The following is a 26,214-nucleotide window of genomic DNA, read 5'->3' on the forward strand; positions in this document are numbered from 1 at the left end:
TGCCCCCCGCACACGCACACACACACACACCAAGTCCAACATAAATAATGCTTCTCAGAGGATGGTTTCCCTGCGTCTAGGGCAGATTTCTCAGGGGGAAAGGAGGCAGCCTGATGCTGAGGGTCCATGAGATTTTCTATGTGTTAATCTGGCTGCTAGCTGTCCTTGAGCCCAGCCCATTCCCCCCTAACCCCATCTGCTAGCATTCCCACCACAGAGGAGAGAATGGGCTGCGACTGGGGATAGAAAAAGAGAGAGACCTTCCCAGTCCAGCAATCATGAATAACCATTGCCTCGCACCATTATCAGAGAGGCTGGATCCAAGCTGAGATGGTGGAGAGCAAATGTCTGTAAAACACCCCAACGCTCCTGACGTTACTCAAACCGCACTCTCGCATTTTGTTGTAAGTGATGCTATTATTATTATTTTCAAATAATGCCTTATTAATACTGTGCAGCTGCTGTGGATATTCATCACTGACCTTGAGTCTTTGTGTCCCCTTGTTCCCAGCTTATCCGTGCACTTGGGACGCTCTCGTGTAATTAACACAGACATTATTGTGATGGAGTAAAAAAAAAAAAAAAAAAACTCTGAGCAGATACCTCATCTTGAAACCAATAAAGCGGGCCAGAGTAGCAAAGTAAGATTCTGGAGACCATAAAATTAATTACATTATTTACATTTCCTTTAGATAGGGGGGTACAGGCGAGATGATAGAGGCAAATGAGATTACACAAAATAAGATTTCAAAATGTCAGTGCTGCACACTCAACCAACCAACTGTTATGATTAGATTACTCTTTTAATATAATTACTGTCTAAGGCTGTGCGTGTGTGGAAACAATGCATACATAAAACACAGGAGCGGCGTCTTAACTGATTCCCATCCTTTTCTCCGCGAGTCTTTTTCTCTTAACCTTTCTTCAACAGTATCATTTTGAATTATAGGGAACGGATGGGTGCTCTGTGCAAGGTCACTGTCTGGTGTGTACTCTCCCCCCCCTCCCATCGCTCCCTGTTTTTGTTTCCTCTTCCAGAAGCACACTGAGTGAAGGGTTAAAACTGGAATGGATTTAATTATGGAATGAATGGAATTATAATGCGCCTGCAGCAAGTTTTCCTCCTTATTTATTAAAGCAGCTGATGGGCCAGGTTTGATGAGCCACTTCTGGCATAATTGAGTCATCACACAAAGAGGGTTCCTCGCATTCAGAGTGGTTTTATCAGCAGCAAACAGACCTGATTACTGGCAATTACACTCTGATCTAGGGGAAGGAGAAAAAAAGGGTAAATGTGCGGGGTAACTTCTGTGTTTATAGTTTACCCCGGGAATAATTTTCACATTAATTTTACATGCTAAGTGTTTTCTGTTTGTGTATAATAAAGAGTGAACGGCAGGCGATAGCACCTTTTACTTTCATATTTTCTTGTAATGAATTTCTGCGAGGAAATTGTGAACTGATCTCAGTTTATACTGACCCTATAGGAGGTTTGAGAACCAGCCAAACATACAGCCTGCCTAGCTGAAGCTAAAGGGTGAGCTACCTGCTTGGAAAGTGATCCCATCATCTCTGTAGAAGCAGGTAAAACTGTATGCACAGCTAAAATGACAGATTTTGTTGTTGTTGTTTTTTTAATTATGTCAGATGGAAAATGGATAAACTTCTGTTCAAAGCAACTTTTTATGTCTTTTTGAGAGATTTCCATGAACACAAGAAAAAATATGTAATTTAGAAAGTGAAGTGATCATAATTTTTAGAAGTGCAATTTATAGTTTAGGTTTTTTTTTTTTAACATTTCACAATGTGTAATTGTCAGTTACCTTCATGGTAAAATTGACAGTTTATCAACACTTCACAGCGCTGGCAGATTTGCTCTGTTCATAATATTATTACATATTTTCACCTGAATCTAGGGACAAAAGAGGACGAACAGTCTTGCATTTCCCCTTATATTAACAAAAAACTACTTTGCACAACTCTACTTTAAGAGCTCAGAAAAAGAAAAGTATTAGGCTTTTTTACATGTGCAGTATGTATGTGCAAAAAATACTGTATCTTAAAAAAGAAAGAATCTGCCAGCAATTTATGAGCATTCCTCTGTGTAATGGAGGTTTCTGGATTCATGCAGACACAGTCAAAATCTTGAAGTCAACTGCGATTTCAGATATAACAGCCTCACAGCTACCCTGACGGCCAAGCAAAGTGTTTGTGCCTTTTGCCAAAGAGTACTTTTATAGAGAAGCGTATTGGCATCTTATCACTTCTCCAAGACAGAGATGCTTCAATAAAAGAACACAGCTCACAGAATTCTTAACAGACAATTAGGAGCCTGGCTAGCCACTAACGCTTCAATGATTTGTTATGATGGCATAACTACAGGGGAAACTTGTTATTGGACGGAGTTAGCAAGAGTCCCATAAAAGAGTCAGATGGTGACACCTTTGCCGAGGTGATTTATGAATCTTGTAATCGCTTTCCAAAGTCATCCCAAAGCCTTCCCTCTAAATTGAGTTCATCTGGAGCCGGACCACACAGAGGCACCAAGTCCAGATTGTTTCTTCTGACATCAAAGAGCCAATTTCTGTTTTTGACCAAATTTCTGCTGCTTTTAGTTCCCTTATCGTATGAAAGGCTAGATGATATGCTATTTTATTTGTGAATTTCAATCCAATTACGGACACCAAAATATTGAGACAAATAAAATTAGTATCTCCTTTCACTGCACTATCCATCAATAGGATAATAAATGGAGCGGAAAACAATTCATCCATTGGCAAGTCTCCAGCCTGCCAAACCGCTCTCATGTTAGTTTGAATCTTTGAATTCGGTCATGTACATGGTTTTTCAAACCTGTCTAATTTGGGGACAGGTGTTTGGGGAGAGAGAAGTTCCAGCCCCGGTGTAACAATGAGCAGAGTAATCCTGCTCATTGTTCCTGCCCAAGGAGCCCCTTTCATGAAGGAGGTTGCATGAATGCTACCAGGTGGTCTGCAATTTGGAGAAACGTAGTAACCGTTCCAGCTAATCCCCCGTCACAAAAGGCAGGTCTCCGGCGCTCTGGGCCTCTCCGGGGCAGAGGGAAAAGTTTACCTTGAACACATAGTGTCTGAAAGGAGTCAGGACTCGAGCAGTGATTCCTAATCAGATTGCGCTGAAGTGAACAGCTCGCATGGCAGCTGTAGTTTTCCCAGGGTTAATTACCTTTCACTGCTCTCTCTAAATGAGTCAGCTGTTCCTGTCATTAAACAACTCCACTCTATCTCTGCTCCTCTGTCCTCCTCACACATGTGCACAAGTGCACACGGGTGTGCACGGTCACGCACACACTGACACTGCGCCACACGCACACGGACATGCCCCTTTGTTTTTTTACCCATTATATTTAATGCATTGTGTACGGTGATCAAAGAGTGTTAAAACATTATTTAGATATTAAAGTGACTTTGGTCGAACTGCAAGTCAGTCAGTGGCCACTGAAATGGAGGTTGCTGTATTTTTATTTATGCTATGGATGTTTATGCAGATAGAAGGCATTAGTCCCAACACACCTCCCCTACCCTGCTGAGGAAAAATAAGACCAATCTGTCAAGGTCTTATTCTAAACAGACCCTTTAGTATTAATTGAGCACATATAGGAAGCAAACATGGTCACATATGCGCACACACAAACACGAGCATACGTACATACACAGAAACATGCGGATACACATACATGCACACACAGAGACAGAGTCCAGCTCTGTAATAGTTGTGCTGTCATCAATTCTGAACAATCTGTCTACTCACTGGGCTCAGTGGCTCAGGATGTTGGGGGAGTTTTAAGTGATTTTTGCCACTGTATGGTAAAATCCCTCGGCCACCTGGATTACAAACTCTAGTCCTTTAACTCATGCCAGTATAAATCCGTGTTAACTCGGATTTACCTCTGGCATATGAATTCTCAATCTGCGTAAGCTTTGTTTGGAATGAGTCGAACATAAGTATTTCATGCAGTAAGGATGCCCAGTGGTGAATTCCTATTTCTGTGAAACACACACTGGGAGACAGTTCAGGACTAAATCAGTCATCAGAACAACTAGAAAAGCCTGAAGCAGTGCTTTAGTACGGTCAAAAGGTGAGACCCGTATGGCCGCTCACATCCAGGTGGAAGTGTGCAGTGCTGCACTGTGAAATCCACATAACCATGGTGAGAGATATAAACTCAGAGCTGTACACTGTGGTCAAGAGTTTAATCAGATTCCTCACTCCAAGCTTTTGCTTTGCTTATTGTCAGGCAAACATTATTTGCTCAGTTGTTCAAACACAAGTCCTGGTCTGCTACCAAAGCGATCATGATAAAATAAAATATGGCATGAGCAGCCTGGAGGATCTAAATTAAGTATTATCCAATATCCATACAATCTCTCGCACTCACACACACACACAGACTTCTGGGATAGCAGAGTTAAGCCAGACTATTTTGTACTTAAAAGGTTAGCAGGGCTGTTTTGTGAGTTTGATCCACGCTTGCCAAATCAGCAGATGGTCCATGAATATGATTATATGCATCAATAAAAGGAGTAATCTTTAACAAAATGTAAATTTGACTTAAGTCCAGGGTTTAATATACAAGATGGACTTTCACCCACTTCCCAGCCTGACAGAAGAGCACGATAAGCTAATGCACTTAAAATTTTGTATTACAGCAGCCACTACTGACGCTGCCTGCTACTATTGTGAAGATCAAAATAAGGAGTCGGAGGAAAGGTAAACGATATCTGCACAGCGCTCAGATGTGCGTGTTTGCACTGAAACGTCCGTTCACTTTGAACGAGCTAAGCAGTAAAGCAGTCGATACAAACTGAGCCTCTCTCGTGCTGTCCTGCCTCTTTTTTTTTTTTACGTTAAACATTCATTGCATTTTAGGCAAAACCGAGCAAAACAACAACATTAAGATATCTGACCATCGAAAAAATAAACAAACCATTATATGTATAAATATCTCTATTTTTTCGTGAATAACAAACAAGTCATAGCTCCGATGTAAACTAACATAAAGTTCAAGCAGCCTTGTGGCGTATGGAAAGAGACGAAAAAAAAGTTTGAGCAGCAATTGAGAAGTTAAGAATGGTGAAGTGAAATGTGGTGATCCTACTCTGAGCCACATAAAACAGCATCACTGTTATTGACCCGGCCATGAATCTACTTATCTGAGCCCGAGGCTTACACAGCACAGCGCATCCTCACACAGCCACAATCACTTGTCTTCTGCATCTAAATGCACTCGTGTTAACATGTCCGACAGGGCAGAATCGCGAGCTCGACTTACCATGCCCCCTTTAGCCTTTGTTTTGCATCTCCCGGGGACATCGGGGAGGTAGACGGAGCAGAAGGATACCGAGGTGGGGTACAGGGTAGTCCAGAGTCTCGCTGCTGAGGAGAGTGTGTTTGGTTGGGGTTTGTGTGTGTGTGTGTGTGTGTGTGTGTGTGTGTGTGTGTTGTGTGTGCGTGCGTGTGTGCAGGGACACTGTGATATTCACCCGAAACGCTAAGCTTTTTTTCCCCCTCTTTTTTTTTTTTTGTAGCCTTTGTGTCATTCACTTAACAACCAATCTCATTAGCTGCTGGGCTACAATGGTCTGAATTATTTTCTGTATAAATACACCACATGGTGATCTTCAAGGTAAGACCTCTGAAGGTCTTTTTTTAAACCAAAGAAAGGTAGATAGCCCATAAATAAATAAAAAAATACAAAAATATATAAAATAATTAATAAAACGGGAAAAAATTGATAATGAAAATAAACTGGAATAATTAAACGCAAGAGTCATTTAGAGTGGTTTCACTTTAACAAAGTGAATGATGATACTTGACGGTACATACAGTATGCATTAGAATTTGTGCTCCAACTTAAAGGGGGAAAAAAAACTTAAGAGGATCGTAGAGATTAATTATATGACCATAGGTGAATTAAAAAGAAATAGATGTCTTACAGCTTTAGTTATTTAACGCTTCGCTTGCTAGTGTGTTGGTGCCGAACCCTGAATGCATGTAAAATGTAACTATTGTAAGTACTTGAAGTCATGACAGCTGTCTATAAGCATCAGGGACATGTCTATTGGCCAACTTGACCCTTGTTAGAAAACAAAACAAATACAAAAAAGAGAATACTGCAGCCTGGGACTGCCGAGCCGGGTCACTGGAGATTTTCCAGACAAACGCCGCACAGGGGAGGGGAGGGGAGGGGAGGAAGAATAAAAAGGACAGGCTCAGAATCTCATTTTAACAGACCGCACACAATCTGGGCTCCCACAGAACTATCTCTGCCTGACCGCTTTCTATTTATCCCTTATCAGTGTTTACCAACCGCTAGTTTTCTTTCATTCACACTGTGAGGCAGTTCTCTTACTATCAGTCAACAGCTGACACCGTGGAACAGCCTCAAAGGCAAGAGGAAGGGATCAAAACTAAACCAAAGCTGTTTAAACAATACAACAGAGGAAATAAATTCATAAATCCTAATTCTTCCCAACCCACAAGGGTATAAGCAGATCCTTTATAGTTAGGCCAACAAACAAAACCACAGCCAATGAGGTACATTACAATCAAGGTAAATTCTGAAATATATTTAGAAGGAAAAAAAGAAAGAAAGAAAGGCGTTTTTAAAAAAAATCCCATGTAATAATAATTGGGAACATTTCATAGTCTTGCCCCTGTCAGGCAAATATATGTATTCACTTAAACCTCCGTTTTTTCTCTTGTCTTTTATTGTCTTTTCAGGAAAATCCCACCTGATTCAACATTAACATTTTTAGATCATTTTATTGTATGCTACCAACAAGCTTAAAAAACATGTGTGACATTATAAGCAGCTCCAAATATTTTATTAAGATTTGGAATAAATGCCCAGTTAGGGAGCTTTGGTTAGAATCATTCCACTTTTAAAGCACCAATCAGTAAAAATACAGCTCAAACCTGTTTTAATTTATATAACATAAATTGCCTTTATCAGTAATTATGCACAACTCATTAAATATTATAATATTGACTTTATTACTGGCTCAATTTGAATCAATGCAACATCACCTCTTTTAATTTAAGGGACATATTTCCACTGTGACAAACTCTAGCTTTTTACATTTATAAAAGAGCATATTTAAACAATACTTTCAGACTGCAGGTAAATTATATTCAAATGTTCAGAGAAATAAATAATAATTTTGAAAGGTACTGTTAACACTGTTCCTTTACATTTTTCTCCAGCAGGACAAACAAACATCACTGTTTTTTTTTCTGGAATACTCTTCAAAAGTTAAGTAATTAATTACATTTATCCTTTCACCAGCTGCTCAACAGCAGATGGATCATTTCTGAGACCTTGTTGAATTAAATCCACATAATTCATTTTCCTGGATTAACTAACTGAAAGTTTGAGCAGTGGAAAAACAGGTAACACATTGTGTATTCGTCTGAAATGCATTTTATACTTGACAATGTGAAGACCCGACGGCAATTCGCTTATAATTAAGACAAGCTCTTCGTGTTTTTTTTTAAAAGCAGGCCAGAAGTTAAATAACTTTCATTTTAGTTGTGTGCTAAATACATGAAAATAGGTACAAACCAAATTTGCCATCATGGTCGTTTAAAGTGTATTTCAGCTATGTGAATGGGTTTGTGAATCCAGTTTTGTTGAGCAGCAGGTACCATGGACAGTTCCTGGAGGCAAACAGAGGTTACGTTAATGTGTTGTGTAGCAACTAACTTCCCTGTGCTTTGAAGAGGAGGGTGTGGAGCAGAGAGGAATAATGCCTCTTACTTATCACTGCTTTAGCACACAGCCCTACCACAGACTCTGCTGCTTTTATAATTAAAACAAAGTGTGGAGGTGCAACTTTGTAACTTCGCTCTCCTCATATGTTTTAATCTCTGTATAACAGGGCAAACTTTTCAAAGGATTACTCAGATGTGTTACACAATACTGTATCATCTGATGTCTTCGGTGGCTCTTTTTCATGTTTATTAAGAGATGAGAGCTGACTGTCATGAGATGATGACAAAACTTATGATCAAATGGAGACAAACAGGCACAATGACAAGTGGCATTTAATATATTTTACCACTGAGTCATATCAGTGGGAATTCTTCTAATGTAACAATGACAGAAAGAATAATTTCCCTCACAAAATAAAAATAAAAATCACCTGCAGATATAAGAGATTTATTTTACATTTATATAAGTTGTATAGAAATACTAAAGTATTTAGCTTATATCATTTAGATTTTTTTGCTGAAAAAACAAAGAAACAATATTCATATTTTAATCATTCATACACTAATCTACTCTTGACTCTCATTTAAAAGAAAATGCTTCTTAAATAAAACAACGACAACAAAAAAAAAAAAACAGGGATCAGCTTGAAGATGGGTCATACAAGCAGATTCTGAGCCATTAGTGTGCTCCAACTTACTAGTAAATGATGAACTTTTCCAACCAGCATCCATCCTCTTAAATCAATAGTTGCTCTGGAGACTGTTGAGTGCTTTGACCCCTTACAATTTGGTCAAAGCTAAGTCTTGCCCACGTCTAACACAAAAGTTCACTTGTGGACTGTGTTACAGTCTCACTACATTTGGCATTAGCATATAGTTTTGTAACTTTGCCACAGTTACGATGCAAATGATAACATAAATTCAAAACAGACTGTAGTGCTTCAGCCCTGTGAATTTGTCTAAATCTGAGATTTGTCCTCAGACAATAACACAAAAGCTGATTTGTGGATAATGTTTTTGTCAAACTATGATCACTATTAACATATCTTTTTCAGACTTGTAATACGAATTACAGAAAGCCAGGACAGGATGCAATAAAATACTTGACTGACTGCTCAAACACGTTATTGGAACACAGAGTCAATGTTTAAGTGCATTAGGCTCAGTGGTCTTGTATGTACAGCTGTCACTGTCAAAGCCACAGGCAACCTGACAATGCTTTGTCTCTACACACAATACGAACATGTGTTATTCCTAAGACAAGCTTATACTCTACACAAATGCTGTGAACTTAATCTAGGTAGACAGTATCTCATGCTATCTGGATGATCAAAAATAGGTCATGCCTCTCAAAAAGCAGTTTGAGCCATTTAATCTCCTCTCAAACTGTCTGAAACCTGGACAGAAGCTGCGCTCGCTTTCCAGCAAAGATTTTAAGAACACTGATTTGTATCGGGAAAGCAGTGTTCATGTTCATCTGTGCAACATTTTCTACAACAAACACTCCCTGACACAGTTAAAAACAACTGCCAGCACAATTCTTTTTCACATAGTCATGCAAAATCTGGACGAGGCGAGTTCCGCAGCTGAGTAAAAAAAATCAAAAATCAAAAATCTAAGTGTAAATCTAAATAAGTTTCTAACACTTGTGCGTTTCAGCTGCTGCTTTGGATCGCACAGGACAGCATCTAACAGCGTGAGCTAAAAGCCTTGTCGTTCACATTTGCGATACAGCATATCACTGATGACAAATGCTGACCAAACTGACAGTATATTTAATAAAAAGAACTTTGACACCAACCTAGTGCTGTGATCCAAAAAGTTTGATTTTCTCCCAGTCTCTTGATAGCTGAGCTGGTGCTGTGGCTTTGAAAGGTAGTCCCCAGGAATATGACATACTGTGCCTTTGACAGCCTCGAGATAAGCACCTGCGTTCGGGTCCCTTTTTACGTCACACCTCCCCATTCACAGCCCTTCAACATGATGCACATTTGCACATCAACAGCCACCAACCCCCCTCCTCGTTCTACTCCCACATCCGCAAAACACACAAACAGGCACACAAGAAGGCAGATGCGCGCACTGGGCTCTACTCATGCGCGCGTACTCTCACACAGACACACACGCAGGCACCACAGATTTGTGTGCGCTTACTGAGGATGCAGCCTACATGCAGGCAAACACACATGTGGACACATATACACTCACGGTGCGCTCACAGATGATTTATTCCTTCTTTTTTTTTAAAACTCCTTCATCCAGACTTATTCATATATTGATCCTCGTTTTATGTGTTTAAAAAAACAAAAAACTTTCACTTGGTTTGTCATAAGACCAGGGCATATGCCCTCCCAAGCTCCTCATACATCACTCATCATGCAAATGAGAGGGAATGTCACTCCTCAGCAGCAGATGGCCAGGGATGATAACAATGGCTGAACAGACCAGTTTCAATGTCTGCGACTTTATCGCTACGGCAACAACAAAAATAGATGATATGAAATCCTTGTCTGTTAATTTGATTCCCCTCCTTTTTAGTGTTTGTACCTGTCAGCCTGTTTCGTTTCTCTTGGACCATTTGAATGTAAACGCTTTGTCTGAGGTTTTTCTGTCATCAGAAGTCTGCCTATCAGTAAAAGGCACAGACCTGGAAATGATTTTTGGTGACTACGGAAAGCTGCTGCCTCGCAGTTATTCAAGTAATTAGGTGTAATTCCTCCCTGTAGTCCATGTTAGCCTCCTGAGTTAGCTCATGCGTTCGACAGGCCTGGATAGAGACAGAGAAGAATAAAAGAAGAAAGGGGCCCCGAGAAATCACAAATGCAGCTTTTCAAACCACCACCACCACCACCCCCCCCAGCCAAAGTGATGTCACCCTGCATCCTGCTGACTCCTGTTCATACAAGCCCCCATAGCAGAGAGTAAACAGTGGAAGCGTTTAGCAAACAGGGCCAGATTACAATGACAAAGGCAACCACACTTCTGGGTGGAGCCTGGGGCGAGGGGGGCAAAAGAGGGGGGTGGGTTGGTGAGGCTCAGGATTTAAAATAAGTGATACCCATGAGGGGGCCCCCCCTCAAGATCCAAGCCTAGCCCTTCCCCAGCTGATGGTAGGGGCCACCCAAACATGCTTATCTGTCGGTGATGTCCCCCCAGTCCCCGGGGACTGACGTGTGAACACAATATGTAATAATAATGAATTTTCAGTTCTTTTTCCTGTGATTTGTGCATTTGGTTATGCAAGGCTGGGGACTTGAGGATGGAGAATATCATTACTTAAGGTTTGGCAGTTGATCATCACCTTGTTTAATGCCTCATTTGAAAGTCTAATTTCTAACTGTCTTCAAGAGCCAATTCATGGTACACTGTGAAAGAGACATACAAAGAGAGCAGACATGCTCTGTTTTACCCTCTTTTTTTCACAATTTGTACCTGATAATCGTACAAATATATGAAAGTAAAGGATCATCTATGTAAGCATCTCATCAAATGGCGCGTTCTCTCATTCCTGATGTAGACAATCTCGCTGTGAGGCCACGGCAAGCTTGTTCTAAGGGATGATTATTTCATGTCCACGACCAGACATCAGCTTTGTTTGAAGAAAACACAAAAAGAATCAACTCGTGTTAAGCAGTCCCGGCAAATTGTGAGAGCATATTGAAGACCGTGCAACAACACCATTTACGAAAATGTAACATTTTCTTTTGCCCATAACATCTGTTCAGATCTTGAAAAAGAGAGGACTCATTCAGAGCCAACATGCAACATAAACTAGTGTTTTGTCAAGCTATTTCATCAACTGAAAATGTGGGCATAACTGGAGAGAGCTGATGGAGAAATGAAAGAGGAGTGGGTTGGACAAAATTACATGTCAAACAAGGGTTCACATTTAAAAAGTCCTGCTCATATTTGTAGAAAGTGTTTGATTGCATTTAGAAAGGTATTACAATGGGTCACATCTGTGTCTAAAAGCTTTTTGCATTCTGCTGCAAATTATGTAAGCAAAGTGAAGTGTCACAGCACCCTGTTGTTTTGAGCACTATACCTTCCTCCTGTGAAACCTACACAAATATGTTTAACTGAATTCTTCTAATGTACTGCAGGATCAAAATGTCAGCGGTATAACTTCAACAAACCCCCTCACTCAACACCCCGCCCTGTAATTTCAACAAAGCAACACGACTAATTTTGCGTGGCAGCCCATACAGCCAAACAACAATGCATATTCACTGTCCCATTGAATGTGATAGACACGTAGAAATCTATATTGAACTGTGGTTAATTTCGGCTGTAATGCTTCAAGCTCGGTCTAAAATGACACAAATGGTATTTCTTGGTGGTACTGAACCCTCATTGTGCAACCACTTGATGCCGCTTGTTCATCGCCACAAAGTCACATAAAAGGACTGAATTAAATTTTAAATAAATTATTTGCATATGCAAATATGGGTAACCAAACATAAGTACATGTTGTTGATATGGCTCCAGGATGTAGAACTATCTTTATGTTAATGTCAACAGACAGGGAATATTCTTTTGAAAATACAGTGCATTTTTCATGGGGATCATTATCTACACTGCGTGTCAGTGTGTCTCAGTTAAAGGAAATGATTAGATTACTTCCCAGCAATCCCCTTTTGGGCGATTTATGTGTGACCGTGGGCAACCTTACAATATGTTTATTCAGTGTCCTTTGAAGAGACTTCAATAACATTTGGAATGTTTTGTGAACAAATGTAGGTTGTTGTTTTTTTAATCTCTTCATTGAACTGATGCCTTTGGAGCTACTGTAGGGCCATGGTTATATTTGAGTTTGAAAAAGTTTCTCCAAACTTGATAAATCCTCCTCTAGTAGGGTGTGAAATACTGTTTTTAATAAACTAATACAAATTACCCTGTAGCCAAATTTCTGTTTTTAAAAGAAGAAACAGGTGATCAAACTTTGGCTTTTGAGGTGAAAAGGCGTATAGGTGAGGTTTTATGTCACCTCCAGATGTTTACTGAAACTACATAGCAAGAAATGTTGATTAATAATTACATTGGCAATAGCATCCATACATCCAGTACATTCAAAATGACAAGGAGCTTTTATTATTAGTCAACACCACTTGTTCTTTGCATTTTCTGACTGATGAATTAACCAAAGAGCCAAACTTCAAGGTCTGTATGGTAGAAAAGCTGCACACGGGATCATAAAATCCAGAAAGCATGGTGATTATTAAGACTGCATTTCAATTCCAATTGATTCCATTTTATTTTGTTTTATATGGCATAGCTCACAATTTGCTATTTACCAAGGCGTTTAACCATTATAAGTTTAACTCCAAACAATCTAAAAGTGATAACCCAAAAGAATCCACAATTATCTATATAATGTATTTACCAGTTTCAATGAAAAGCCTCATTAATCAGCGATTGTTTGTCCTCTTTCTCTTTTTCCCATGTTGATCAAATTTTACAAAACAGGGCAGGTAATCAAGCAAACATTATACTCACATCTATACAGTGCAGTCATAGAAACAAAATAATGGGTATTCCCAAAACCCTGTGAGTTTGGTTTAAATATATTTACGTCTATAAGTATCAGTGGCAACGATCACAACTGGTTCTTACATTTACCAGCCTAAACTGAGAGCGTCTGATTGCTTACATTTAATAAATCAGAGCTTGATTGGTCAGTCGATGTCTTCTTTTTCAAAGGCCTGTAGACTCACTTTGTTGTGTCATTGAGAGGTTAGGTCCAGATATGAGTGCCCATCTTTTTCACTCAGGCAGGCAGACAATGAAGCAGACACGCCTATAAATGGCGAGATAGGAGCTTGGATGTTCAGCCAAAAACGAGCATCTACACAATGGTAACAGGTGTGTATAATGCATGCTTTGATAATGACCTTGGTGGCTGTAATAGTATGTCTAGACACAACTAACAAGAGGCATTTGTGTCTGGTCTCAGAAGTCCTGGGGGTGCTCAGTAGCAAGATCCTAAGGATAAGATATTCATTAGAGATTGTTGGTCATTAAAACTAAAGGAAAAATGTGTCAGATGTATGTAGGCTACTAAAATAAAATATTTTTTTCCATGACACTGGTAGAATGAGGTATCAGAAAAGTTTAGTTTATCACTCAACAAAATATTTGCAGGGCTGTTTGCATAATAAGCTAAAATCATCTTGAGTATTCAGAGATATGCACTTGAATAAATAGAAAAAAAACTCCATTAATGTGGATGGCTTGCAATTTTTGATTGCGCCAGATACAGGAAGCTTGCTGACATGAACTAAAATGCAAATGCCCTTTGAGCAAAACAAAGAAATTGATTATGAAGTAAGTTTCTACAGCACAAGTAGCTGGCTTTGAGTGATTAATGGGGGTGGGTCATTGATTTCCTTTTGTTTAGATCTTGGTTAACTTTCTGGAGACACAATTATAATTTGTTTCCAAACAATAAATCCAATCTAGCTTGAGCAAATTAAATTTCCCTATGGCCTCTTCTGTGTCATTTTACATCTGAAATGGATTGTTATCAAAAGGCATTGCATGTAAATGTCTGCTGTTTCTGTTTATATTTGTTACATTTTTGATTAGATATTGTTTTTCTCGGTATACTGGAAGGTGAGCACTTCCTAAGATTAGAAAGAGCTGTTTACAGAGATCTGCATGACTTGTCAGCTACAGTGCCAGGGGTTAATCCTCCAGTTCTCTCTTCAGTAGCTGTTTGTCACACATATCAAGATTTCTGATATCAAATCTATCTACGTTGTACGAGAAATGTTGTTCATCTGTTGTCTGAAACGTGCTAAAACGTTTTGTATTCACTGAATGAGCACACTTATATTAGCTTTGCTAAAGGTTGGGGAAATATGTTTGAGATATTGCGGCACAATTTACTTGCAGCATATTTGCAAGTCAAATTGGAGTGTTACCGACTACTTTATTTAAAGGCTTTTGCCATATTCTTCAGCTTTACAACTTTGAAAACTTCCACAGATCCAGACATTTATACTTCCTGATTTCTCGCATCATCTCTCCAAGATAGTGATAATACGATTTCTGTGTTTTTCGCTGTTGAGAAACAAACTGGATTATGAACAGATCACTACATAAACAGCTTTCTAAAAGGAGGCAGCTATTTTAAAAAAGGCTGAAGAAATGCAAAGAGGGATTTAAATTTTAATTTGAATTTATTCCAGCAAGTGAAAGGTTCTTTTGAGAGGGGATTTCAGCAAAGATGATGGTATTTAAAAGTGATAAACAAGCATCTAAACCTCCAGTGGAAAACAGTCATTCTGCTTCTTTCTAGTGTAGGGGAGGAATTGGGCTTGCTATGGTCACATCCAAAAAATAAGAATAAGTAATAGTAGTAATTAAAATGTAAATAAATGGGATCCGTGGAGATATTTCAACTGATTTCTCTCATAAATTGTGCAATTAACATTTTGTCTTGACACACCTTGTGACTCTGGATGTAAAGCTATATGTCCTCAGGTGCAAATTCATGTTCTCCGTGTACTTGGCATCGCGTACTTTTTACTGTATTGGATGCTTAAAAAATCGTTCACAGTTATCACATGAAATTTAAATCCTGTGCCTCAACATGACAGAGGAACACCAGGCAAAGTTCAAATATAAATGCCTTACAAATTAGAATTTGCTTTTAATTAAGGATTGTGGCTGTGCAGTTTGAGGCAGTATCTGAAAAAAATCTAGGGATATTTTTTTCTTCTTCTTCTTCTTTTTTTGGTGAATGACTCACTCTGGGCAGTGACATATCACATTTGGCTGACAAAGAATGATTAACCAAGGCTGTCATCTATTATATATATAATATATGGATTATAATGCTGTGACTGGATTTCAAGTGTTTCTATTCTCTACTGGATGACCACTAAACTTAAGCACAGAAACCTATGCCACACAAGAAAGACAAAGAGTTACATCATTTTGTTGAAGAGTTAATCCGATCACGGACAGTGTGTGTGCATTTGCTATCTTCGGAAAATGCCAGCAAAGGCGCTAAGTAAACCTATTTTACAAGACTCCCTCACAAGGATACAGTGCCAGTATCGGGATAAAATTTCACACAGCGGCATGGCTCAGTCACATAACCTAAGCAGGCTTAGGAAAAATGGAACACTACAAAGTATTGCACTTTCTTCTGCTCGTATGTCTGTTGCAGAATACAAAATGCTCAGATGCATGATGTGAGTTTGAGCATGAAAGCCAAAGAGAACTAATGGCTGAATAGCATGTAGATACTGTTGTTAATGCTCCGAGTTGTTTAAAATGGTAGATTATGGAAGTGTGCACCTGGCATTCTGCAGGCTAGCCTGGCAACACTCCTCCCTTATAATTATAATGAACACACTGTAATTCAGGGTTGAGGCTGAAATACGAATGATGTCCTCTGAGACAGCTTGTTTTAATGGTTATGCAGAAGAGTTCCTAGAAGTGCAGATGGCAGATGCAGTGCCTTTGAAGCTATTTACAGATTGTACACTACAAGGTATGGAAAGACCCATAGTGTGAAGCCATATTGCTTTTTTGTGCTCCTCAATTAGATATTGTGTTGGCTGTATACTAATAAAGCACTAATAAAAGCTTAAGATGTGATTTTCAATATTTAGAGCAATACTGACAGAGCACGTTAGATATCATGGCTGTAAAAGCTTGGTAATGGCTGCACGGCCTGTGTGTTTCTTTCAAATTCTTACTTTGACCACATAGGGGTGCATTTGCTCAAAACGTGGGTCCTCATGCAGTCCTTCATTACAGAGTTTTGGAAAGCTGGTATCTATTTTTGATTTTTTGGGTAGATGAAACTCCATAATACTGCATGTAAACACTCAGTGTATGGGAGATAATATACTGCAATCAAGATAAGTGAAACCAAAAGAGCCCATATGAACACTTCCTGCTCTCCATTTAGATACTTTAACTTGAAAATATTGTCCATGTTTATAATTTTAGTACAAATAATGACTGCCTATTTTAAAGTAAAATGTCGGTACCTGTTTGCATTGAAAATATTCAACCAGTGTATTTTTTCCCCCCCATGTAGCCCATACTTAATGTATCTCTCTCCCTGGCACAGTCCCAATCATTTATAAAAGAGTGTGGAGCTTTTGAATCAGTCCACTGCTGTGATACAAGAGCAGGTATTGAAACAACAAAAATGTTAACTCCAAGAAAAAGTTTTGCCGCATTAAAGTCACACAGGAGCCGCATTAGCATGTGAAAAGAATAAACAGGAGCATTCTCAGTTACACACTCCACCTGGCTGCTAACCAACGTCCTTGTCAGAAGTCCACCCACCGCACTGGCTAACACTGAAAGACCTCCTGGGGACCGCAGTGACCATTCACTCGGTTCTCTCTTTTTCCCATGCACCTGTGACTGTTTTTGTGTTTGCTATTTTTTGCTTTGTCTTTTTCTGGCAACACTGTATCATCGGAGACACACTTTCCCTCAAAAGGAATTCTCTTGCCCAACAATGTGGTTTGTTTGTTCACCGGATATGGCAGGCCAGAGAGTCAAATGAAAAAAAAAAACACACAAAAAAAACCAAGTCACCGCAGTAATAATTAAAATTGCCACAAGAAAAACAAGTGGATAGACACGTTAGTATGAATAGACTTGAAATAAGAAAATAGTGTACTTTTACCAACTGGTTTCTTGCCGAGTTGGGGGGCTTCACAGGTGCAGTTGGAAAGGCTCTTCTCCTTACTCTCCTCGGACGGCTCATCCGGCTTCTCCATGGTCCTGGACCTTAGAGAGCTGCTTTTCCATTTTCCAAAGGACTTTGCCACAATCGCTTTGTCCGCTCCTTTCATTGTTTTCTGTAAAACACATTTACAGCATGACTTCCCAGGTTTATCCCTCTTGTGAGCCATCTGCCCCCTTTTTTGGCTCTCAATAAACCTGGGCTCATCTTTTCCAAACCCAAAGTAAGAGAGAATTAGGGCATTGTGTGCATATGCATTCTCTTAAGCATTCCAGAAAATTTCCTGATTGCCCTGGCATCTTTTGTAGAGAGAGCGCTTGGACATTGTTTTTCTCCTGACATTTTGCAATCCTGTGTGGAGAGAGTCGTACTGATTGAAACAGTATAAAACAATACTTTGCAAAGTACCCACACAGTAAACAGTAGATGGAAACTGAAAAAAAAACCAAACAAACATGTTTTCATATTTAATCCAACTTAAAGGAAATAAAAATAGCACATTATGCCCTAATTGAGTGCTGTACAGTCCACAAATACTATTACAAGGCCGATCAGGATTAGCAGTGGAACATACCTAGTTATCTATTTCTGAGTGCCAAGACTGCTAGCAGTGGGCAACTAAATTTCAAAAGCTGGCAAATCCAGTTGTCTCCTAAATACAGAAAGTACTTAAATCCAGAGCTAACAGAAGAAAAAGACGGATAAAGGGTGCTCTGCATATCACCGAAAAGCTTGTGCACTTTTCAGAATCACTGGCTAGGTTAAACAAATATGCTAAGTAGAGATCAAAACAATCCTTTGATCTGCAGCCTAGTTTCCAGAGGAATGGCTTGGCTGTTGTTGTAAATAACTTGTATAAATCTATATACCATTTGCCTTCAGGTAATATCAAAAGTGCCAGGGATTCACAGGCAAATACCTTGTGGTTAGGAAATAGATCAGATAAAAGCATATAAATATTTCAGCAACACTGCACTCTGTCATTTCCTGTATTACAGCAGAGCTTTTTTAACCCCATATGATCGTGTTACTTATTTTGTTCTATCACAGAGAAATGAGTGAGGAAAAAAACTGCATACGAAAATGACTTTCTACCCCTTTCTATTTGATAGTTTTTAAAAAATGTTCCTACCTTCAGCATGCCATTCAGGTCAAACACAGTGTAAAACATTGTGCTAAACTTCATACAAAAGAGGCTTGAAGAATCAGAATGCAGAAGCTATGCAACTTGCTGACTAACTTTGCCCTGTGTTTTGATCGAGCACACAAAGAAAAACGCTGTCCATTCAAAACAGACAGCATAACTCTTTTCAGAGAGGGGGGACCGTGAACAAACGAGGCCATGTCCTGTGCTGCAGTCAGTTTCCCATCAGGCCTGCACAGTGCACGGTGAGGGCCACAGGGACTGGGACCGGCTGACACCACACTCACAGCCAACAGAACAACTTTTGTGCACACTATCCTCCTCTGGAGACTTTTTTTTTTTTTCTGTCACCCAAAATTGGACAACCAGGCTTTTTGGTTTACAGCTTGCTCTACCTCACCCCCCTTAGACTGCTGACAAATTTAAAAAGCAAAAAACTGTCTCCTAAAAAATTTGATTTCAAGATTATTTTCTTTAAAGAACGCTATATAATTGCCATCAAAAAAATAAAACACATTAAAAGCTAAAAAAATCTACTAGATCTGGTCATTTGCATGAAAAACATGTTTACACAGATGCTACGAGACACACATATACTTAATAGTTTCAATAAGTGGGTGAACAGAAATTCTGATGCTATTCGACTTATTCAGACTTACTATTTGTGAGCACACAAATTTCACCAGAGCTCTTTTAAGCAGCGCTCTTACCAGGGTAACTAGACTGGTTGAGTAAAAATTGAGAAAAATGGAGCAAGGCTTAAAACATTTTTAATTGCTGGTAGCATGAATAAAGCAACTACGTAGGGGGCACTTAAACACCAAGTTAAACTAGCCAGCACAGCGGGCAACGTTCACAGACTGAGACGCTTGGGTAACTGATGTACTATCAAAAGTAGGTTTGCAAGGTAACAGACAACGAGTTAAGAGATAAGGATGCTTTAAATGGCCTGTGCTGAAACTGATACACTTTTTCTGAGGAGGGGCTGAGAAAAGCATTAGGAACAACCCTGGACTTTTCTGTATCATGTAACCTACTGTAACGTGTCTGTAACATGTAGCCTACATGTTCTGTGGAATGCTGTATAAACTATAAATAAAAGTAGAATATAATTGTATGCATGTCACTGAAACCCTGTATTATTATTTTTAATATTATTATTATTATTATTGGAAATAGTGCAAAGACAAAAATTTTAGTGAAGTTGGAAGCTGGCAGGCATAAGGACAACACTGGAAAAGTTGCCTAATGTTAAACAAAAAGCACCCAGGGAATCATCTCTTAACTAATTAGGTTAATTAACAAACATGTTGGAGTATTAAAAAACACATTCTAGAGAGCATGGGTTTTTCTGTACTTCACATGGTGAGCTATATAGCTGTTTCAGCAGATAGTGCAATTTAAAAATAATTTTTGAGGGTCACTGATCTTTGAGCCCTGAGATAGCTGCTTTAAAAGTCGACATTATTCTGTAGTAGAGATCAGTCAAGAGCTCAAAAACACTGAAAACAGAAAGCACACTTAGTCCCCGCATCCACAAATACAAGTTAGTAAGAAAGTCCAACATCCACAAAAAACAAACAAACATATAAACAACATGTACGTGAGTTAACTCGCATATGTGAAGGCACCATTAATGCTGTACGTCTTTTTCAGGGAAGGCCTTGCTAATTTCAGCAAAACAATGTCCGTCTAAACCTGTACAAAACATGGCGCCGTGGTAATTTATTCAGGCTGCTAAACTAGCTCACCTGCACTCAAGATCTGTCCCTCACTGAAAGAAACATTATAAAATGAAAAATATAACACAGAAAGCCCTGAACTGTTGAGCTGCTGAAATACTGCAAGTACAGGAAAACATTTGCTTTAAAGACTACAGCAGTTGGTCTCCTCATTTGCCAAACACAGTGTTGTTAAAAGGAGAGATGATGCAACCCAGCAGTAAACATGCCCCTGTCCATGCTCTCCTTTTTTTTAAGGGTTTGTCTTGGTACTCTTATGGTGTACTTTCTGCTGTCTTTGTACTATTATTAATAAAATAAAAGGTTTAAATGATTTGAAAAAGATCGGACTTGGTATTTTTATCAACATTTTAAACAGAATCCCAACTTTTTGGAAATGGTATTATACTTACTGTAGCACCGGGACCCCTGGTACAAAACTATTTTTTTTACTGTGCAAAATGTGTTTGCAATAATCTGGCATTTGGAAACACTAAAATGCCACATTCAAAACATGTTTCTTGAATAATTTTTAAAATAAGGCTATTACTGTGAAAAGGATGTATGCATTTTAGATTTGTTGTGTGATTGTTTTATGTGCTTTGTGAGTTTGAGTTAACAATTCTTAGGAGGCTTGCTGTTTTTATAGAGGGTATATAGACACTTAAATGCCTACCAAGAATCACGTTCTATGAAAAATATGCAGGCATGAGTCTTTTAAAAGGAAATATCCCATAATTTCATCGCTACAACCTATTTTTACACCTGACGAGACTTTTTAACCCTAAAAACTTCTCTTAGGTGTCTGGAGGATATCACGGGAGCTTTATCTACCTCCTCTAGAGTCCTGGAAAAGCAATTTTGAGAGAGAACAGAATGTACCATATTCTTGACCCGTCTGCCTCAGATGCTTGCTGTATATGGAACTGAATACTGGACGTGAATTGTATCATTCTCTGTGTCAACTTGTTAGATGGCAGTTGCTGTAGTGGAGTGGTGAGAGCGGCACATATGCATTATAGGAGAAAATTGTGAAATGACAGATTCCGGGTGTGATACTGAGGGAATGACTAACTAATAGGAGGGGTGCTCCAGGCTGTTAGCTTTGAAAAGCAGTTTGCACATTACTTTATCTTGTCAATCAGATTCCTGGAATGGAAGAGGTGACTGATAACTTGAATTAATTATTTTCTTATTGCATGCATGTGTTAATTCATGTTAATTTATGTCCCTTACCGGCCCAAGCCAGAATATCCAGAGTAAAGCGCCACCTCTGGCACCCAGATCACCACACCACTCTCTTTGCATATATTTATATCAAATGAAAGACTTTTTTTTTTTAATCCTGTTGGAACAAGGACTCACTGCCAAATTTGATTTTTAAATGTACTTTTAAGCTTTTCATGGTTTCTGCTTGCATTTTTTCATAACAACTGAGCAACATGGTGCAGTATTTATGGCTATGATGGGATTTGAAAGTTACAGATTATTTTTTTCTAAGCAAATCCTACACCTTCTTTTCTTAAAGAACACTTAAATAATACAGCTAAGGTCAACCCCGAGAAGGCATACTGCGTACATTCTCTTTATCCGTAATTTAATTTCTTTAAAAAATGCAGTTTATCACAAAAACGGAAGGTTTACATTAATAAATCGGGCTTCCTGACTGCATCTCATCGCAAACATGAGCGGCAGCCATTCTGTACAATGCACAGAGCATACTTTAAACAATTGCTTTTCATTAAACATCTTTAAACATTCTGACAAATTTAACTTCCCATGAACACAGAGGATAAGAGGAAAAACATTTCTCTGATGAGAACAGAAACAGCAAGAAGTTCTAACAAGGAAAAGCCTGCCAGGTGGCGAACTGGCTGCACCAACAGAACGCACAATCTGTCTGCTTCTCCTTCCAAACCATTGACAGCTGCCATCACCAGCCTTGCACACTCGCACTCAGTGGCTCCTCAGCTCCCTGCCCATCCCTCTTTAGTGTTTCCTGCTAACCTCAGAGACAGGGTCACCTGGCCCCCTAGTTGCCCGTCTGTGGGGCCCTGCTGGCCCCCTGGAGACTGGCCTGCATGGGGATGCATGGCTAACAGAGGTCTAGTAAATCCTCTTTAATATGCAAACCAAGGGGCTATTCCTTTGACCCAAGACCGTAGCTTTTCTAACAGTGAAATCCAAAAATATTCAAGTGATGTACAACGATGAGATTCGATGAACCGTTTTTGATCTGCTGGCTGTTTGATATTAAGCCTTATCACAGACAAACAACAACATATTCAGGCTGTCTTTAGTCAGGTAGGATATTTCAGTTTAATCAGAGTCATGTGTCGCGTGATGGAAGCAGATTAACCTCCCTTTCACATACTTAAAAAAAAAACAACAACTTACAGTTAATTTATTTGTAAAATTGGAGCAGCAGTTTTGCACTGAGCAAAACCTAAGCACACAGATGCACAGAGGCTAAAGTGAAGAGTGTTCCACAAAGCTAGCATTGCAACTGGGCTAAAAATAAAACCTGGCAAAGTTATTCTGATCCCTTATTGGTCCCATAGTTTGATTTCACATTTAGCATTTGCATTCCCCTCCGCATAAACATTTCATTCTTCCCCTCCTGCAGTACAATGAGACTTGAGTGACTTTGGCAGCAGATTTTGGATCGGTGCTCCTGAATCCACCAGTGTATGTTATCAGCAGGTAAACAAGCTTTCGAACAAAGCCATAATGGAACTGCAAGCGGCATAAAGAGGCTCATCTCAAAAGCTATACAGCCCATCAAAGCTGGTGTCATTTCCTCAACACTGCACTGCAGCTGGAAAATGCATGGCTGTTAGTTACAGTTTAAATCGCCTGTCTATTTTCAGACACTTCAGAACTATTTGTATTGATTATTTACTTGTCAGTAAGCAGCCAGATTACCAAAATAAGACAACAGATTTTAATGTTTACTGGATTCTTCTCCGTTTTTGTTCTGTGGTAGGAAATCAAAAACTGTGTCATGCACTAAATTAAAGGGATTTGCACTATAGGGTATTTGAATAATTATTTTCTACTGAAAATGAAATAGTTCTATCTATATTTGGAAGGATTACTGATGGCATTGAACTTAATGTGAAAATAATTTGCCCTTTAAATACATAGTTAAGCTATATCCTACACTTTCTGCTCACCAGATGCAATCTTGTTAACCACACGCCTGGATGCTTGTCACCAAACTTTCCACATATTTGCCTTTTGGGTACAGCTCCGATGCACAACTAAACCTACGCACTCTCCTCCCAGTGAGTGGAGAAGCCTCAAAGCTTTCCTTTCACATGCTGCATTATCTCTATAGCGGTAATTATCCATAAAACTATGCCATCAGATGGTTATGATTTCCAATATGAACCCAATAAATGTGTTTAAATTTTGAATTATCATATTTATGTAGATATGTGTTACTAATAGTGATTATGTTCGTCATGTGGGTAGAAAATCAACCATCCTTATATTCTCACATAGTCACATATTTCTCAGACATTTCATCACACATTTAATCTGCCCCTGTCTAAGATTTTCTACTGAACCTGTAGTGAAGGCAGAGAGAGGACAATAACGGATGAGATTATGAAGCATGTCTGTTAAAGCATGTCTGTTTGATCATCATTCTGTTTAGGTGAAGTTCTCTACTTGGTCTCTTCAGTCCCTGACAGCAGATATATAACCTAATCTCTTTCCCTAACCCTTTTCTTAGGCATGAATAGGGTGGAAATGTGATGGCATTAAGTCGATTTACTCCTTGGTTTGCAGTTTCAGCCTTAATGCCTCTTGGCTCTTCTTCAACACACTCGTTCCATTTAGATTTCTAAAATATAAATGTTACGTTAAGGCTTTCCTATTTATTTTCATTTATCCATCATTTGAAGTTCATGCATATATTTACTCTACAAATAATGCTTGTTTATTTGCAGCACCATCTATCTAGTATAGTGTCAGAGATATTGGAAAATCAAATACAACTTGTGTATTATCTTCAAATACAGAATATATCAGCGACAAAGCGCAAGATCTCAGACTGTAAGACATTATTTGTGAGTCGTCTTTGACATCGTTTTGATATTTCACATTTACTCATCTAAACCTTCATTTAGTGCCTCTGGCATATGTTGACATGCAAACAAAAGCATTTATAATGTAGCTTTCACTTTCAGCTGATGGCATTAGAGTGCTGCATTAATATACCTGTCCTTACACAATTACCTGAGTATATTTGTAAAGAATCTACTGAGTGCTTCAGCATATTAACAAGTTTATTACTTTTTGACTTTTTCATGCTAGTTATAAATGAAATACAATTTCAGCCTATGCATGAAAAGCTATATTCAATCCCTAATGTTTTGCAAGGGGACTGTTTTCCTAGTGTTCTTTACAATGTTCCGTATACAATAACCCAGTTTCAGTGTTTAGTAACAAAGATGTGAAAGAAATATTAAGTCTTGCAATTTTATTTTTATTAAATAACCAAGTGCAAGTTGGAAGAGATTTTTTTCTCATTGTTATACCTCTCGATTAAAATAGGTTTTTAAAGTGTAACTGTTCTAACTGCAGAAGGAACTGCCTGATTAACTCAGACTACAGTAATTTTTATTTAAATCCTTTTCTTATGAAATGAGATTTTCATATTTATTCAAATTAATTTTAAATTACCTGGTTGATCATATATATATATATATATATATATATATATATATATATATATATATATATATATATATATATATATATATATATATATATATATATATATATATATATATATATATATATATATATATATATATATATATATATATATATATATATATGTATATCAGATGTAGTCTACATAATTTTTGCTAATTGTCATTTCATTAAAGCTCATTATGTATGTGTGTGCGTGTTAAAGATATAGATATATAAATTAAACTGGTGCCATTTCTTTTAATGGATGAAATAAAACTAAATACAGACACTACACTATGACTTACTAAGCATGCAGCCAAATTTAAGATTCATTACTAAAGATAAGAACTCAAAAATGTTACGAAAAAAAGTCTTGAGACTAGACTAGCTTGAGACTACACATGGCAGTGTTAAATCCCATTCAGCCTGATGAGAGTGACTCCCAGCAGCACTGAGCTCAGTGGGGGGTTGTAAACATTTACACTAAGAGCCTGTCCAGTGCACATGGTTGGTGCTTGCCAGGCACCTCGGTATCGAATGTTGTGTTGCATATTTTGTCATTCAGGCCTGTCCCGAAATTGTAGGAATCACACCATCAATTTATGAAGGAGCCATCCAAATGTGACAACAGGCTTATGCTAAATGGAGAAAATAGAGCTAAACATTGTTAAAACACCCCTAGACCCACATGGTAGAGAGTGCTCGGCGGAGAGCTGCTATGCTCCCCGCTGTGAACTGGGAAAGTGATGTTGGTGGGCTTCCTTCTCCATGAGGGCCGCATCGTTCTTGGGCCCCGATTTGAAGCCTTTTTGAAGTCTGTTTCCTGCAGCACCGTGCCAACATTAATGTTTCCACAAAAGCAAAAATGCTAAATCAAATGAAAACACTATACTATGCTATTCCACATTGACTCCTGAATTTCCCCCAGGAAAATTTTAAAAATCATCATTATAGGTGCCATTTACTATATATGCCTTAAAAGCTTCTGCTGTTTTTGTTTTTATACAAAATGGTTAGAATGACGTGTCAGTGAAAAATAATAATTGTCGGCTTTCTCCCCCCCCAATGAAACATAAAATATCTCGCTTGTAATATTAATGTGCACATAAGTATTTGTTACATTTCTGCATCATTGGAAAGAATGAAAAGCAAAGAAAAAAACTATTGAA

The 26,214-nt window shown here is 38.6% G+C and overlaps 1 protein-coding gene across 3 annotated transcripts in view; it reads right to left on the reverse strand.

The window, feature by feature from the left end:
• Nucleotides 1-9,622, reverse strand: part of st18 (ST18 C2H2C-type zinc finger transcription factor) — a 32,022-nt gene extending 22,400 nt beyond the window's left edge. For 2 of the 3 annotated variants that reach the window (XM_039601872.1, XM_031737800.2), the window contains exon 1: nucleotides 9,554-9,622. The gene's annotated coding sequence lies outside the window, so the exon portion shown is untranslated. Of the gene's footprint in view, nucleotides 1-5,311; nucleotides 5,401-9,553 lie in introns of those variants that run through there. The other variant, XM_039601871.1, reaches the window with a different exon arrangement.
• Between the last annotated feature and the right edge of the window lie 16,592 nt (nucleotides 9,623-26,214).

Source organism: Oreochromis aureus, linkage group 18, assembly GCF_013358895.1.
Source record: "Oreochromis aureus strain Israel breed Guangdong linkage group 18, ZZ_aureus, whole genome shotgun sequence".
In the NCBI taxonomy this organism is placed as follows: Eukaryota; Metazoa; Chordata; class Actinopteri; order Cichliformes; family Cichlidae; genus Oreochromis; species Oreochromis aureus.